The 17972-nt window shown below is 36.9% G+C and overlaps 1 protein-coding gene and 1 long non-coding RNA gene across 3 annotated transcripts in view; one reads left to right on the plus strand and one right to left on the minus strand.

Annotated features, from left to right (window-relative positions):
• Positions 1 to 17972, minus strand: part of KCNH5 (potassium voltage-gated channel subfamily H member 5) — a 273366-nt gene that overhangs the window by 18123 nt on the left and 237271 nt on the right. The window lies entirely within an intron of this gene.
• Positions 1 to 17972, plus strand: part of LOC112657270 (uncharacterized) — a 74681-nt gene that overhangs the window by 13710 nt on the left and 42999 nt on the right. Inside the window, exon 1 of one of the 2 annotated variants that reach the window (XR_007412370.1) lies at positions 521 to 3024. The exons of the other annotated variant lie outside the window; for it this stretch is intronic. This is a non-coding gene — a long non-coding RNA (uncharacterized LOC112657270). Of the gene's footprint in view, positions 1 to 520; positions 3025 to 17972 lie in introns of those variants that run through there. 2 annotated transcript variants of the gene reach the window in all.

A 17972-nucleotide genomic window follows, 5' to 3' on the forward strand; every position in this document is an offset into this window, starting at 1 on the left:
TTCCAAAAGAGCTCCAACACTGAAAGGCAACCACAAGTAGCAACTTTACCAAATGTTCTGTCACTGAAAAATATTTGTCTTCATCTTTCCAAGTCTCAAATACCAATTTCCTTACCTATTTCCACTCCTAAGTCAATGCCACATATTTTGGAGTAAGCAGTGGCAAGAGCCCTACTACTCATATCAATTTAAATTAATGTCCAAGTAGCATTGCAACTACCATCTATTTGTTAGCACTCAGAAGAATAAAATTGTTTTATTTCTAAGTTCTTACCATAGAATTTTTAGCACACTCAAGCTCAAAGGAACAAAACTGATAAAGAAAAATCATCATCATTATGCTTTGCTCAGCCCTCTGTGTTGCCTGAGTCTTTTTAAGACTATTTATTTGAGAGAGAGAGAGACAGAGAGAGAGAGAGAGAGAAAGCACACACATGTGCAAGCAGAGAGAGGGGCAGAGGAAGAGAGACAAGCAGACTCCCTGCTGGGTAGGAGCCTGACATGTGCCTTGATCCCAGGACACTGAGATCATGACCTCAGCCAAAGTCAGATGTTGAACCTGACTTTGAGCCACCCAGGCATCTCTGTATTGCCTAAGTCTTAAATGAATCATTAGATCACACTGTCTTTGAGAATATATTTATTCTGGTCACAGAAGCAATTGTTTCCCAATGTTATCATTTCAGAATCTTTGCAATAAAAATACCAGGATTAGGTGAATTGTACTATTTTTCATGGATTATGTGCTTATTTAATTTTCACAATAATCCATTTTAAAACTGAAAAAACTGAGGCTTACAGCGATTTAAAGATCCTCCCAAGTCTACATAGCTAATGAATGACAAAGCAAGGTTTCCAACCCAAGTCCAGTGGACTCAAAGAGTAGGCTACATTGACTTGAGAATTCTTGACCTAGATTTCAGAGAGATGCAGAGGTCTAAAACATCAAGGCCTGGGGAGAAAGCAATCATATGATAAAGGAGGTTGAATCACTTTAATGATGGTGGATGACCAAAGGCATGACTCTAGGCTGGCAGTTGAACACACGGAAGGGGATGTTTACATATGAATATGGTACAAGAGCCTTCAGCATGTAAGTAGAAAATAACATTATTTAACATTTGGCAAATGCAATACATTTGATGATGCACTTCAGCTTATGTTACCTAATTTCTCCCTGAAGAAACTTTATAAATCAAGCAGGACAATTATTACTATCCCTATTCAACAGATGAGGGTCAGAGAAGTTATGTGACTTGCCTAAGCTCACTTAGCTAGTAAATGACCAAGCTGGGACTGAAATCTATTTCCTATTGCCAACTCCTGTGTTCTCTCTACTATTACATGCTGATATTCCCGATGCTATTTATAATTTTGTTTCACAGTTTATAATGCACTTTCAACTGTATTACCCTACTAGATCTCATTTGATACTATTCCTTTGTCCCTAGGAACACATCTAATATGTGGCTTTAGCTTTTGCCTTGTAAGATAATTGCTGTCTCTCAGACAGAATAATTACTGAGGTAGGGCAGTTAGTTGTAATACCTTCAAAGATATGTGTTCATAATGAAAGAAAATTTCTGCAGCTTTGTTAGGAAAACCAATTCTAGTATATTTATCTAAGTATGCTCATTTATCTAAGTGTGTTCATTTTTGCATTTGATATCTGAAACAATAATGCAGCTCTTAATATCACACACAAAAGTTCTTCACTGTTGGGAAATATAGACTAGGTAGGTAAACAATTTTCTTTACTGGAGTATTATCTTCTAGAAATATTTAGAAATGTATATCTAGTCTAGATGATATATTACTGTTTTGATCTTTACAGCTGTAATCAAATCTACTTGAAATGTAATAATTCTTTGGTATTTCTTCATTTGGGGCAATCGGAAAAATGAAACTCAGAGAAGTCAAAAAGATTAGGCACTTAGATATACAACCAGCCATTGACAGGTGGACTCAGAACTCACTTTTCCTGGTTTCTAGGTCCATTTTCCATTTCTTCTATGGTGTATCTCTTGTTTCTAAATCAGAACTGTGTGGCAAGAAAAATTTTTTAAAACATCTCTTAGGAGTCAGAAGACAAGGGTGTAGATACTATCTCTGACAATGACTACCTGTATAAACTTGGCCAAGCCATTTAGCCCCTCTTAACATCAAGTGTGCTCAAAGATCTATTTAAAGTAAATGGTTCTCTATTTTACCAGAATGATACAGCCATTCCATGTAAAATAAACATCAATTACTTATGTTGAATCTAATGAGTGGGATAAGTATAGCGCGTGTTCACCTAGATGAACTGAGAATACAGTCTCTAAGTATTTGCTGTTTGTAAAATAACCAGATTCTGGTGCGGAAATCTCTCTTCTTTCATTCACCACTTAGATCTTTCAACTTTTCATACAAGCAAAATTAGACATGCAAGTGACTTTGTCCTGCATCTTTAGACCATCTCTATTCTATTCCAATTGTTACAAATCATTAAGAACAAACAACTCTAATAGAAAAACTAGCATTTTACAAAAAAATTATATTAATGGCTATTAAATGTATGGAATAGTGCTCATCTTAATTAGACATTAAGGGAGTGCAATTTAAAACCATAATGTATTACCCTTACATACTCACCAGAATGGCTAAAAAGAAAAAGAACAAGTGTTAATGAGAATGTAGCAAAATTGAATTCTCCTAAACTGCTGGTGGGTATACAAATTAATACAACCATTTGGAAAACTGTTTGATGAGTATCTACTAAAGATTAAGATAAACATACTCTAAACTCAGAAATTTTACTCCTAGGTATACATTCCCTACAAAAAAAAATTGTATAAGCATAAATAAAAGACATGTATAAGGATGTTGGTAGCCAGACCAACCATAATGGCCCTAACTGGAAACTCAAATGTGTATCAAGAGCAGAATGGATAAGTTAAAGTATATTCACTCAGTAGAAAACTCTACAATGAATGTTAATGAGCCCCAACTATGGACAACATGAATGACCCCTACAAAATAACAGTAAGTGAAAGAAGCCAGATGCAAATGAGTACGTATCGTATAATTTCATTTATATAATTCTAAAAATCAAAAAAAAAAAAAAAGAGGGGCCTCTGGCTAACTCTGTCAGTAGAGCATGCAACTCTTGATCTCAGGTTCATGATTTTGAGCCCCACATTGGGCACAGAGCTCATTAAAAATACATAAATAAATAATAAATATCCCCCCAAAGAAGTAAACCTAATCTATTGAAAGTCAGAACAGTAGTTAAATCTTGGGAGGGGGATGTTGTAAATCAGTGGAGCAGGAAATGGGCTTCTGACATGGTTCCTATTCTGTTCCTCTGGCTAGGTGCTGGTTACAGGGATGTATTCAGTTTGTAAAAATTCATCAAGCAGTAATCTAATGGTTTATACACTTTTCTATAAATGAGTTATATTTCTTTTTTTTTTTAATTTTTTATTTATTTATGATAGTCACACAGAGAGAGAGAGAGAGAGAGGCAGAGACACAGGCAGAGGGAGAAGCAGGCTCCATGCACCGGGAGCCTGACGTGGGATTCGATCCCGGGTCTCCAGGATCGCGCCCTGGGCCAAAGGCAGGCGCCAAACCGCTGCGCCACCCAGGGATCCCAAATGAGTTATATTTCAGTTGAAATTTTATATTTACATAATAAATAAGAGCTTGTCCCATCCCCAAGGATTCTCAGTATGTTAGGAACAGACCCTCTCGTTAGCATGTTACAACAATGCAGTGAGACAATTTGGTCTATTATAATTCATCAAAGGTTTTTAGGAGCCTTTATTACATGCAGGACAGGCTAGTAGGTGCTGAGGATATAATGGTAATAAAATAAGCTTGCTCATTACTGTTCCACAAAAAAAAACAAGGGTATGTAAACAGGTAATTTCAACACAATATGTAAATGCAGAGGCCGAGGAATGCACACAATGGGAAAAATTACAAAGGAAGACAAACCATGAAAGACTCCTAACTCTGGGAAACAAACAAAAGGTTGCAAAAGGGGAGGTGGATGGGGGGGTGGAGTAACTGGGCGATGGGCACTAAGGAGGGCACTTGATGGGATGAGCACTAGGTGTTATACTATAGGTTGGCAAACTGAATTTAAATAAAATATTTTTTAAAAACTCAACAACTAAGAGTTCTTTAATTTACCTCCACTTAATCAACAGGACTAGTTTACCCATCACTTTCCATTCTCTGTAAAACACATTGACTGATACCCACAGCACAGGAGATGCCCTAGGCTGGCCAACCTATAAACCTTTACATCCATCAGTTGAATTGTATGCTCATTAATAGTCAGTTATATATATGTTTATCAGTAGAGTCTCTTGCTTCACTTAAAGAAACCAAAAGTGAAAATCTCAGAGCCTGCATTATCGTATGGTTTATATAACAAAGACTTTTTTAAAGATTATATTTATTTATTCATGAGAGATACAGAGAGAGAGGCTTAGGCAGAGGGAGAAGCAGGCTCCCTGCAGGGGAAGCTTGATGCAGAACTCAATCTCAGGACCTTGGGATCAGGACCTGAGCCAAAGGCAGATGCTCAACCACTGAGCCACCCAGGTGCCTCAACATAACAAAGATAAATAGTGTTTCAAAACATTGGTAATTGAAGGTATATTTTGTTAAGGCTTTAAGTTAAAATATCTAACAAAAAGTTTTTATTAAACTACTAATTACTTAGCTATATGCAATGCTTTAGTAAAAGTATAAGTGCCATATTCACTAGGTTTAAATTGTGGTCCTATATTCATTAGCTATGTGATTCTAGACAAGTTATTTAACCTTTTTGTGCCTCTTTTATTTTATTTGTAAAGGGGGATAGTAATAGTACTCTCCTTATATGGTTGTTGTTGGCAATAAATACATTGCTGTATCTAAAGAACTTTGAAGAATGCCTAGCCTACCATATGAATTTTCTTGATCAGTGTTAGCTATTAATATTTCTGGTCATATCACATCAGATAAAAGAGCTGTAGCTCTAGAAGATGTAGGATAAATAGGATGAATCTTGAGAGGAAGAAATGACTAATGATAGTTCATTGCATGAAGCCACAAACGTTGCATGGTGTGGAGATTTACGAAAACTTCACAAAACTTTGAGCAGGATCTTAAATCATGAGTAGGAATTGACCAAAGAAATAAAGCCTGGAAGGAATTGTGAGCAGAGAGACACAGGTGGTAGAGACGTGCAGAAGACTAAGATCATGGTGGATTTAAAGAACCTGGAATTATTCTATATTCTTGGAGTCAAAGATCCCTTGGACTAAGAGATGGAAGGTTAATTTAGAAAGGTAATTTTTAATTTACCTTTAAATTTTCTGTTCTTCCTCAAGACTATGAGTTCCATGACAGCAGCCATTATTTCTACTCTTTCCCTAATAAAAATCATTTTATTGAATTGAAGTCAAAGAGTAAGTTAAAATAATCTGCACTTTACATGCAAACCAAGTCTTTATTCTTTCTTTTCAGACTTTGCAAGAATACATAGTTATTCTTAGCATTTACGTTTATAGTATGAAATGAAAATATACTTTTTGGATTTAATGGATCATATGCAAGAACAAGAAACACGGATAAAGTATTTTTGTCTGATCCTTATTTTACTAAAGCCAAAATAAAATAGCTGCTAGAGTACAGTAATTTAATTTCAAGCACTGCCTTAGAATTAGTGATTCCTGTAGAATCATCCTAGCGCCTTTAATGGTTATGGAAAAAATGGTGCAAGAGAGGCAAAATCAATAACTTTACAGCAGTAACGTCCACCATGGATCAATTAGTATAATCAGTGGAATAGTAATCAATTTACATGACACATCCCATCTCTCTATTTTCCTTTTGTTATTCTTCACTGTATGGAAAGCAATTTCTCCACATTGTTATTTCTTTTTTAATATTAACAGAATCAAGAAACCTGTTTCCACACCTAATCAAGAACAATATGTGAGTGTTTATTTGTTAAACGAATCTGAGAACATAATAGACTCACAGAAATCTTCATTTTTACTAGGAGAACATTATGACATTATGTAAATTAAAATCTGTCTTTACCTGGAGGCAGACTTCATCCCCCCCCACACAAGGACACACATGTCAAAAGCTGGTAGAGTAAAGCTGCGAAGTCACAATTCCAATTGGGTGGTACTTCAGTAACATATTTATAAATATAAATATAAAAATAAAAATAAATATAAATATAAATATAAATAACATAGTTCACTATGTTACAAACAATCAGTATAGATTGGGGGGGAGGGGTAGGTAGTAGCTATAGCATGTGACACTCTTTTCTAACAATATCATTTTTCCATCGAATTTATTTGTAAAAAATACAATTTTTAGAACTCTGAAAATATAATTGGCCATTTAAAAAACACTAATCATACTGATGGGAAAAAAAACAAAAGAAATGAAAAGAAAATGTCATTGCAATAATCCAATTCATTCTCTTCCTTTTGAAACATAATATTAACTTGTTATGAGCTATGTGGATTTAGCAAATAGATGGTTTCCACATGAAATATAAGTATATAAATGTGGTACAGTTTTTTACTGAAATTTAAATCTCAACTATTTATCTGCCTATGTGACACTTGCTTTAACCTTCAGGAAAAATGTGTTGTACCGAGCATGAAAATGCTAATTATAATACTTGTAGAAATTTTAACTAAAGTTTATTAAATAATTCTAAGAAAGCCACTGTTATTATGGGTTTAAGTATGTTGCAAATATACTTTTTTTTAAAAAGAGCACCCAAAAGAAGGGGAGGAAAATAAAATGATCCTCTTGAGGCTGCTGTGCATCCATAACTAAATGAAAAAAATCCCTCAGTCATGAGTGATAGCTCGGGATCTCCAACATCAACTGGGATTTCAGTGGACATTTCTTGTCTTGGTCAATTCCTCCTTCTGCCTGCCCTGCCCCAGTCCCAGTGACCATTTCAGAGAAATATAACTCTCCTCACAATTCACCCACATTCCAACCCTCCCACCCTAAGCAGATGATCATGCCTTCTTTATTAGGAAAATTGAGACAAAGTGATCAGATCTCTCAATTTCTTGACTTTCCCTTCTGGGCCCCTCATCACCTACAGATTCAAAACAACTATGCTTCTCCTTTCCAGTCTGAGAAGATGAAATGTTTTTCCTTCTGTTTAAAGCCAACCCCTTCACTTTATCAGTCACCTGAATCATGCAGGACTTTTCTCCATCAATTATATTCTCCAATAGCTTTGACTTCTTATCTATTGACTTTTTACCTCAGCTTTTAGCTCATCTCTCCCATACTGGTGCGGAAGGGAAAAAACTTCACAAAACTCACCCCCTTTCTTTTACTTCACACCCACTTGAACTAATATTTTATCTTCTTGCTGCTCTACTTAAACTAATTTTGGACTACCCTATTTACCCTTCTAGACCTACGCCCACTCTTCTCTACCTGACCTGGATGTTGGCCTATGACTACATCAATGGGCTTACTTGCTGCCTTGCTTCTAGTTGGTGTGGTCAATGAGCAGCATTAGAAGGGCATATAACAAAGGAAGGAGACTGAAGAATCAGGGTCTTTTTATTCTAGCTCCTTGAGGTGCCACCATGGGCTGGCTTAATTCCTTAATTCCAGGTCACAGCTCCTGTCAGGTAGGTTTCTTGATACAGTCTGTCTGTCTCTCTCCCCCCTTTGCCTCCTTACCCTCTTCTTCATCTTATCTCTTTTGGCCAATGGATGGTAATGGTGTGCTATAACTAGCCCATGGGTAGCACTATTTCTTATATAAAGAAATTGTAACAGTTGCCCACTTTATATATAAGCCTTCTATTTAGCCTCCTTAAATTATCCAGTAAGAGTCTGTATAATATAATATAATATAATATAATATAATATAATATAATATAACTTACATATTTCTTATTCAGTAACCAACCCACACAACTTAGCTTTTGTCTCACTATCCCTGCACTGAAACTATCTTGTTTCTGTCTGGCCACTATTATCGATCCCCACATATACAAATGCAGTGGTCAGTCTATACTGTACATTTTTTTTCTATATTTTATACTGTTGGCCACTCCATTCTTCCCTAGCATGCATGATACCCTCATTGTTCTCCCTTTATATCTCACTAATGGACTTTTCTTACTATTAACTCTTCAAACACTGGTGCTCCCCATAGTTCAGTCCTTGGCCCAATGTTCCTTTCATATTAATATGCTTTTCCTAAGTGAAGTCCTCCACTCTCAAGACATTAAGCATACCCAACACTGTCCAAATCTAGCTATCTGCATGTTGACACAACTATCTGCATATTCTGATGACACTTCAAACTCAGCACAGCCAATACTCAAATCATTATATTACTATGCCTCAGAACTGTTGCTCCTTCTGTTTTCTTCTAGGATAATAGCTCCATCCTGGTCTTTCTCTTCCCCACCCCCTACCATATCAGCTTCTAGTCATGATTCTTTGAAAATTATCATTCATATTTGCACTGAAGAGAAATTTCTAAAGTGAAAATATGACCATGTCATTCCACTGTTTAATATCCTTAAAGAGCTCTAGTTTGAGCTCTTTCAAGACACATAGGTGCTTTCTTCCTGCCCTGTCCCTTACCTATATCCTCAGTCTCAGCAGCTGAAACTATCATGCTTTGCGCTTTATGTTTCATTGATACCAAACTGTTTATAGGGTCTAGTTCAATCATAATATGCTATGCCTCCATGGCTTCTGAACTCAGTCTTTCTTGCCAAAATGCTTTTGACTATGTTGTTTGATTGTGTCTTTAGTTTTAGCCTGGTACCACTCTTTCCCAGGAAGTCTGTCTCCTTGCCTCTATTACCCCACCTCCCCCTTGTCTGCTGGCATTATGCCTTTCCCACTTGTCCTTCTGCTTCAGAGGATCCACATTTAGGCTCCCAGAATACCTTCAAATCTCTCAAAGAATTTAAAGTAGATTAAAATTATCTGTTAGCATCTCTCTCTACCTCATTAAACCTAAAGTGCTCTGAGGCGGGGAAGAGGACCTGGTCATCTTCTTACAATTACAAAGCACAGTTTGCTGAATTAAAGCAAATATTTAACAGCAATTTTTATAAATTAAAAGTAACTATTAATAATAACAAACCTCTTGTTACTCCTTAATCTCTGTGTCATTACTTAGAAAATAAACATTAAAGTGTTTGAATATCCATAAAAAATTAGTATTCTGATACATTACAGCTTTCCAAGCCATAAACTGATATATTGTATGCTGCAGCAATATGCCAGCATATACAATGTGCTCACTTGAAATCAAAACAAATGCATACAAGTCCTTGGAGCAGACCAGGCTGGATTTATATGCCTTAACACTGAGGAAGATAGCTTGCCAACATGTGTTGGAGTTGATATCCAATCCCTAGATCTGAGATCCTATTAGGGGTCTTGCAGGAAATAAAGATTAATGATGCCCAATCTTGAAAGTGAGAGAATGATTTTATAGTACAAAGACTGAGGTACCAAAAAGATTTGGTATAATCAAATCAATGTTGGTGACATAAAGAGGTGACAGGAATGATGGAGCTGCAGTTATAATCAGGAAGTGATTTGGGTGGGCACAGGAGTGATAGTGACCCGACTTATAGGGCAAAGCAGGCAGTGAAGAATAGTGAGGCAGGACTACTCAGGACCATAGGGGTTACCCTAGAAACCCTTAAAATGGGGAGAGAGATTTGATGCCTGAGGTCTCTCAATTTTACTGATACCATTTTTTCACACATTACCTAAGGAAACATGGACTTGTTGTGATTCAAACAAATATTGTTGGTACTGTGATCATCTGACCATGATAATAATTTTAACAACAAAATAATCAGAGCTACTAATAAGCACTTGTAATAGTCACTGTGCTATAGTATATATTGTAAATACACACACACCACACACACACACACACACACACACATAGTCAGTAAATACTGTTGTTCATTATTTCTACTCATACCATTCTACTCTAAGCCACTGTTACAGGTTGAATTATGTCTATCAAAAAGATATGCTGAAGCACTAAGCCCTAGTACCTCAGAATGTGACTTCATTTTGAAATAGAGTCTTTACAGAGGTAATCAAGTTAAAATGAGGTCTTTAGGACTGATCCTAATCCAGTATGACTGATGTCCTCATACACAAGTGAAATTTAGACAGAGAAAGACATACACAGTGGAAAGTTGTGAAGACACGCAGGGAGGAGATGGCCATTTGCCTGGAGTGATGCATCTGTAAGCCGAGGAACACCAGTGATTGATGGCCAACACCAGAAGCTAGAAGAGGCAAGACACTGTACAGCCCTACTGACACCTTGATTTCAGGGTTTGGGCCTCCAGAACTGTGCCTTTGCAAAGCAGGGCAGCCACCAGTGCTTGGGTCCTTGCAATAGCCTCCTCACTGGTCTCTTCTTCTCTTCTCCCTCTCTACCCTGCCCTCAACCCCAGGAATCTATTCTCAATATACAAAATGGAAACAAGAGTGAAGCCTTTAAAATACACATCTTTTCATATTCCTCTTCTAGTCAAAATCCTTCAATGTCTTCCCATTATATTCAGAAAAGAAACCAAAGTCCCTGCAGTGGACTCCATGACTCTTCATCTTTTGACCTTATCTCCCACTATTTTCTCCTTTGCTTACCACAGCCCAGCCCCACTGGCCTCCTTTCTTCCCTCAAACACACTAAGAAAACCCTTATTTGGGGGCCTTTCCACTTGCTGTTTCCTCTGCATGTACCCTCTAAAGATCCGTAAGCCTAGCCCTCTCTTCCAGGTCTGTGCTTAAGCATTCCTTTGTTGAGAAGGCCTGCCTATCCTCTATACAATTGCATTGCAGCCGCCTGTAAATGCTACACCAACTTCCCCTGCTTGATTCTCCTCCACAGTAATCATCATCATCTAATAATATACTGTAGACAGTTTTTATTTTTGTTGTTGTTGTTTTCCTAACATGAACTTAGTCTTAACAAAGACTTGATATCTGTTCACTGAGGTATGCCGAGTGCCTAGAACAACAGAATCTGGCACATAAAAAATGCATAAAGTATATCTGTTGAGTGAATAAATAAATTATCATGTACCTTAGAGATAGCACAAAGTGGTAGAATGAATACCGAATGTCACTGAAGAAAGAATCGCGGGTCCTCTACCCCCCTCCCCAAATCACTTACCAGGGGTAAATGGCCTGGAGTAAATGGCCTGCAATAAAGAGCTTCTGAGTCTATTTATTCACCTGTGAAAAGGATAAAATCTCCTTTGTCTACCTCGCAGTGTTATTCTGAGAGTCAACTTGGATGATGCATATAAAATTATGTCTATAATCTTTACAGTGTTATATAAATATTAGCTATTATTAAAATAAATCTATTCAGAGTTTTATAGAATGGAAGTGACTCTGTGTGTTAAGAGGTAATTAATAAAAGATGACATTCTTAATTGTTGAGAAGTCAGACTTCCTGAAAATAGATTCTAAAAAATAAAAGTAAAAGGAATCCCTGTCAGCACTGCTTGAAGATTTTTAAAAAGTGGGCACTGTGAAGCGCAATGCTCATTACTACTAGCTATTACTTGCTAAGAGTTACTGAACATATTTGAGTATATAGCAAAATACCCAGGGCATTCAAGCCTTCTTGATGCCACAGAGAGCTCATTATAAGTGAATGAGAGTCAGCATTATTTACTGAGAGTGTATCACTTCATTTCAAAAAGGAAAGAGAAAATTTTAAAAATATACTATGGTTTCTTAAACTTACCTTGCCCACTATGATTTATACATGCTAATAATGTTTCTGCCAACTAAGTAGTCTATGAATAATGCATAGTGTGTGTCCATCTCCCTATCAGATCCCATGATCATACTTAGGATGTCTCAGATCAACTTCACATTCATCAAACAGGTAAACAGGAAGCATTTCTTAAGCATCTATTGAGGGCCAAGCATTGTGCCTAATGGAATGAGCAATGATAAACAAAACCGGGTCTCTCTCTCCTTCATAAGAATTTGCAATCTACTTAGGAATGTACAGCCATATAGAACCTCAATACAAATCAAAGTATAAGAGGCTCTTCAATAAAAGGCATGCACAAACAAAATGTACATTGTGAAAGAGGGAAATTGACTGAGGGCATCTGAAAAAGTTCTTAGAAACACTGCTATTTTGTTAGGTCATAAAGGACTTCAGTAGGAAGAGAAGTGTGAAGAGGATGTTAGGGCATGCTAGGTAGAGGAAGTAACTTGACCAGGAGCAGCAAAAGTTTCAAAAAGAATTTAGACAGATTTGTGATGACTTTATCTGTAAGTAGGGTTAAAGGGCAACATGATTATTCAGGAGTCATCTTTAACCTGTGGAAATTAATAATGTCACTGGCAAAATTATATTGTGGCGCATAGTCTAAGAAAGTGGTGCATGGTATTTCTTATCAATTAAATCTGAAAAAGTGTTCAATTTTTTGAGGGTTACATATTTTGGTGGGAATCTAATAAACTTTAAATACCTCCCTCTATAGTACACATTGCCTAAGACACGAACATTTTAAATCTTTTTTATTTATTTATTTATTTATTTATTTATTTATTTATTTATGGTAGTCACACAGAGAGAAAGAGAGAGAGAGAGGCAGAGACACAGGCAGAGGGCGAAGCAGGCTCCATGCACCAGAAGCCCGATGTGGGATTCGATCCTGGGTCTCCAGGATCGCACCCCGGGCCAAAGGCAGGCGCCAAACCGCTGCGCCACCCAGGGATCCCTTAAATCTTATTTTAAAAGTTTAACAGAATTCTTCAAAGCCTGCCTTTGGACCTCAGGCTCAGAATCACTAGTCAAAACAATGAGACTATTTGGGTGTGGATTTTTTTCCCTTTTTGTGCCAGGGCATTTAGGAGTTCTTAGAGGGAAAGTTTTGAGGTCAGTGGTGAGATAACACAGCATTTGAAAAACAAGAAATTGTCAATGTGTTGGAGAACATCTAAGATACTATCTATTGAACATCGACATTTGCCAACTTAACAGAGAAAACTTTTGATAGGGAGTTCTATGACCCATTGAAACCATAAATCCCGAAGTCTTGCAGCTGCAATCACAGCACTATTGTGCAGACTTAAAATGCTTATATGAGAAAGTTCTTCATGAACATGACAACCGGACAAAGATTTATGTTCCTGTAGACCCAGGGCATGGGATTTGAGTGTTCCTCTTTGTCATATAAACCTGCAGGTAGCTTGAAGAATTGAAGCAAAAGTTTGTTTCATATCTCAGGGATTGCCAACAGAACATTATCTTTGATTTACAACAACAGTTTAATGGTATTTTATAATAGTCTCTAAACATAGAACATAATTAAATGTAAACCTTTTAGCAAAGTAAGATGGCCTTTTTGGAGGGGTGGGTTGGGAATGTTTTAACATCTGAATCAGCAGCATCAAGAATCCTTTCTCTTAACAGATGAACAGGCCATATAAATAGTTAAACTGCTTTCCATTCCCAGACATCAACATTTAAACAAGCTAGATCTGGTTAAACCAACAGGAGAATAAAGAGCTAGCAGGAGTTACCCTGTGACAGAATGGAGAACAATATCAACACATTTGTTAAACAACCATGTGGCCATAGTATAAAAATGTGTCAATGTCATCCATTGACATTATGGACTATGAGAGTACTTTTGCTATAGAAACACACAGTTCTTAGCATTATCTTCCATCTGTCCATTGTCCATCCTTGGGTGTATGTGTGTTTGTCTTATCTAATCTCAGAAACTCAGTAACAATAATACAATTGTATTTCTTGCCTAGCTGGTCAGATACAGGGAGCCCGGCTACTATTTCATCTGTTGCGCTCCTCTTGCTCACTAAACCCTGTCCCATTTTGCCCCGTGCTGACTTTCTAACATGACACCCAGGTTTGCCCCCCTTGCTTGAGCCCCACTCTGAAAAAGACTTCCTGTTCTAGTTCAGAGAAGAACAGGACAATAAAGAGATATAATCCCAAATGGATAACATCCCTAGGTTTGCATTTCATTCTGATTTTCTTCCTTTGTTTATTTTTATTAAGCTTATCTCATTATTCATATATTTTGACAAACTGCATCAAATAAAAGATATTTAATATGGAGATGAAAATGAAGCTTAGTCAACTCTACATCATAGCTGATTATTTAGTGTCAAGGAATCACTTTTGGATAATACTAAAAATGGAATTAATATCCACTAACATGTAAAGCCTTCCCCTTGTCTCTTTACAGCAATACAGACCAATGAGCCCTCCGTGCAGCAATGTAAACAAAGAACTCCTGGGAAGCTGTTAATAGTCTCATTTCTGGCTTCCTTTACTTACTCAACTAAATTTAATCTGCTCATTTCCAGATACATCTTATTTTTAAGTAGAAGTCATTTAAACATATGCCTTGATTTCTTTGAGTATGAAAAAAAAGGAAAATGCTTATACATGTAAAAAGACATCCCTGTTACATTTTTAAGGGCATTATAATCTTATATAACTATATCGACTGTCAGGTAAATAAGATTCATGATAGAGCTTTCCCAGCAAAACAAATATCCTGATAGATGATGTGGTTTGCATCTATTCCTTAAGAACTTTTTAGGATACTTAGTGCTTAAGATGTAGGAGGAAAAAAAAGACTGTATTATATTTTCAGATGAAGAGGATGATTGACAATACAAGGAGCTGCTCTACTAATAGGCTAGATTGGGATAGAAAAAAAAGTTTTCAGGGAAAGCTCAGGATAATGCAGATGGAGTGACCTTCTAATGTGATGCAGGCTCTGTAGATAGTGGAATATAGGCTGCTGGGAGATAGTGAACTGCTAGCACACCATGATTCAATTCTTTTAACGAACTGAACATACCAAGCCAACTTTCAGTTGAAATTAAGATTGACATCCATATTTTAGATTGTAAAAGCTCTGGCATCTCTTTTGCTATCTTGTAGGATCTGAGTTTTAATGCCTTCCCCTCACCCAGTGGTACCATACGCCTGGAGAGGATGCACCCACATGGGTGGTAGTTGCAGCTTACTTAGAATGATTTTTTTAAATGTATTTTCAGAGAAAGAGAATGTGGGAAAGAAACTTTTGGCTAAAAATTTTAGGCAGTTTTGGTTTTGGCTTCTATTTTACAACAGTCTCTACAATTGTGTGTTTGGGTTTTCTTTAAGATTTTATTCATTTATTCCTGAGAGACACAGAGAGAGAGGCAGAGACATAGGCAGAGGGAGAAGCAGGCTCCATGCAGGGAACCTGATGCAGGACCCCAGGATCATGCCCTGAGCCAAAGGCAAATGCTCAACCACTGAGCCATCCAGGTGCCCCTATAATTGCGTTTTAATAAATATCTATGCAAAGACAGAATAGCATTCGTGGTTTAGATGAAAAGCACTGTAAGTTGCTAATTCTGCAAAAGTTTTCTGTAGCCAAGGACAAATTTAGTATAAGAAAAGACCACTAGCCTCGAAGTGAGACCATTGGGGTGTAAATTCCATTGGGGCTCGACTTAATCTTAACCTCTACAGATCTCAGTTTTCTGGATTATAAAATGGAATGGTAATATCCTCTTCCAAGTCTTGGTAGGATTAAATAAAATAACATCTTGAAATTGGTGGCATGAAGAGTGTACAGCATATTTTAGAAGTTTTAGAATAGCTAATGTCATAAGCAGCAAAACAGTACAAGGTACCTTATAGTATATGACTCAGCTAATTTGAGATTTATGAATGATCCTCATTTCTTTTAGGTTTTATTATCAGGCTTTAATAGAAATAAGTTAACATAAAAATGAGTTGAGCAAAAATCCTAAATAAAGTGAATAAAAATAATTCAATTAAATTTTTATGAAAACTGAAAGTAGAAACTCTTAAAGATTTCATAGACTGAGCCTATGTTGAAAAGGTGATGAGATGCCTGGGGGCTCAGCGGTTGAGCATCTGCCTTTGGCTCACTGTGTGATCCTGGGGTCTGGAGTGAGTCCCACCCACATCAGGCTCCTTGAGGGAAGCCTACTTCCCCCTCTGCCTATGTATCACCTTTCTTTCTCTCTGAGTCTCTCATGAATAAATAAATATTTAAAAATCTTTTTTAAAAAGGTGAAAAGCTCTTGCACAGCAAATATCTAATTTTATAGATGAGGAAGAAGGGCAAGAAATTTTTTAAAAATAAGAAGGAATAAACTGCTACATTAGTTTAGCTCTCTCTGAGAAAGATGAGTTTAGATACTCATTTTTAGTGAATTAAAATCTCTAGTCTGGTTCCCACAAAACAGCCAATGAGATTACAAATATTTAAAGCTCACAAGTGGTGTTCCTCAAAGTATTTTCCTTTTTTTAAGATTTTAATTTATTCAAAAAAAAAAAGATTTTAATTTATTCATGAGAGACACATAGAGAGAGGCAGAGATATAAGCAGAAGGAAAAGTGGGCTCCCCATGGGGAACCTAATGTGGAACTTGATCCCAGAACCCTGAGATCATGACCTGAGCAAAAGGCAGACACTCAGCTACTGAGCCACCCAGGTACCCCTCTCAAAGTGTTTTACATGAAGCATCCAAATTATAATCATTTAGTGTAGATTCCAGGGTCCCACTTCAGACCAAATCAGAATCTTTGAAAGCCAGTCTCATGAATCTAAATTTTAACCAACCACCTCCCTTATTCCCCACCACCCGCCACCACCCCAGGTGACTCTTCCACACAGTTTAGAACCACTAATCTAGTACAATTAGTTTTCAATCTTGGCTGCACATTAAAATCACTCCGAGAACATTAAAAAAAAAAAAAAAAAAGATACCTATGCCTTGTTCCAAACCAATTTAAATTAGAATCTGTAGGGTGAGGCTCAGCATCAGACTTTTTTTCAAAGCTCCAGAAATGATTGTAACATGCAGCCTGAGTGGAAAAACACTGCTTGCAGCCCTCCAAGATTTCCTGCTTTATCTATCAAGGTAGGTGAAAGTTAGGAATCAGTCTCAAAACACAAACTTGCCTTTACTTGCAGGTGTCCAGCTGGAGGCTGGCATGGCCCCTTACCACCTATATTTGGTATGTTGCCTGTGTCCACAGAAAATCAAATCTCTGGATGTGTTCCATTCAATTCCACCCTATATCTTGGCAGTTTAATTCCCAGAATGAAATTGCTGCTAAAAAGAGGGTTCTCACTTCATTTATTATTATTTTTTATTCCATGGCAACTTTTTGTCATATAGTAGTCACTCAACACATATTTGTTTTTTGGATGTGGATCTGTTAGTCTTTTTGAACTATTATAACAAAATATCATAAACTGAGTGGCTTATCAATAGCAGAAATTTATTTTTTCCCATTCTGTAGGCTAAGGAGACCAAGACACATGCAGCAGATTCATGTCTGGTGAAGGGCTGTTTCTGTTTCATAGAGGGCAGCTTTTCTCTGTGGCCTCATAGGGTATATAGGGCAAAGGGATCCTTCCCAGGCCTACTTTTATAAAGGCACTAATCCTATTCATTAGGGCTCTGGTCTTATGACCTAATTACCTCCCAAAAGCCTTTCCTCCTCATACCTTCATCTTAGGGTTAGAATTTCAACATATGAATTTTGGGGGTCTGGGGACACATTCAATCTATAGCAATCTCTTTGTCTTTAGTAAGTTCTGTATTCCATTGTGAAGCCATACTGGTAGCTCAAGTGCCAGACCACCCAAACTGAACTTAGAACTTACAACTTACCAACTTGCAGTCTTATTTTTCTAAATTTATATAAATCAAATTATCTGTTTCAATCTACCACCACATCACACAAAAACAGAATAATTTCCACCAAATTTGGAGGGCATATTTCATGTATATGTGATATACATGAAATTCACATATTGGGGAGCATCATGAGGAGCTAAGCAGCCATCCACAGTAGGTAAGACGCAATGAAAAGCCTAAGAGACTGC

Source organism: Canis lupus, chromosome 8 (genome assembly GCF_003254725.2).
Source record: "Canis lupus dingo isolate Sandy chromosome 8, ASM325472v2, whole genome shotgun sequence".
NCBI classification, from domain to species: Eukaryota; Metazoa; Chordata; class Mammalia; order Carnivora; family Canidae; genus Canis; species Canis lupus.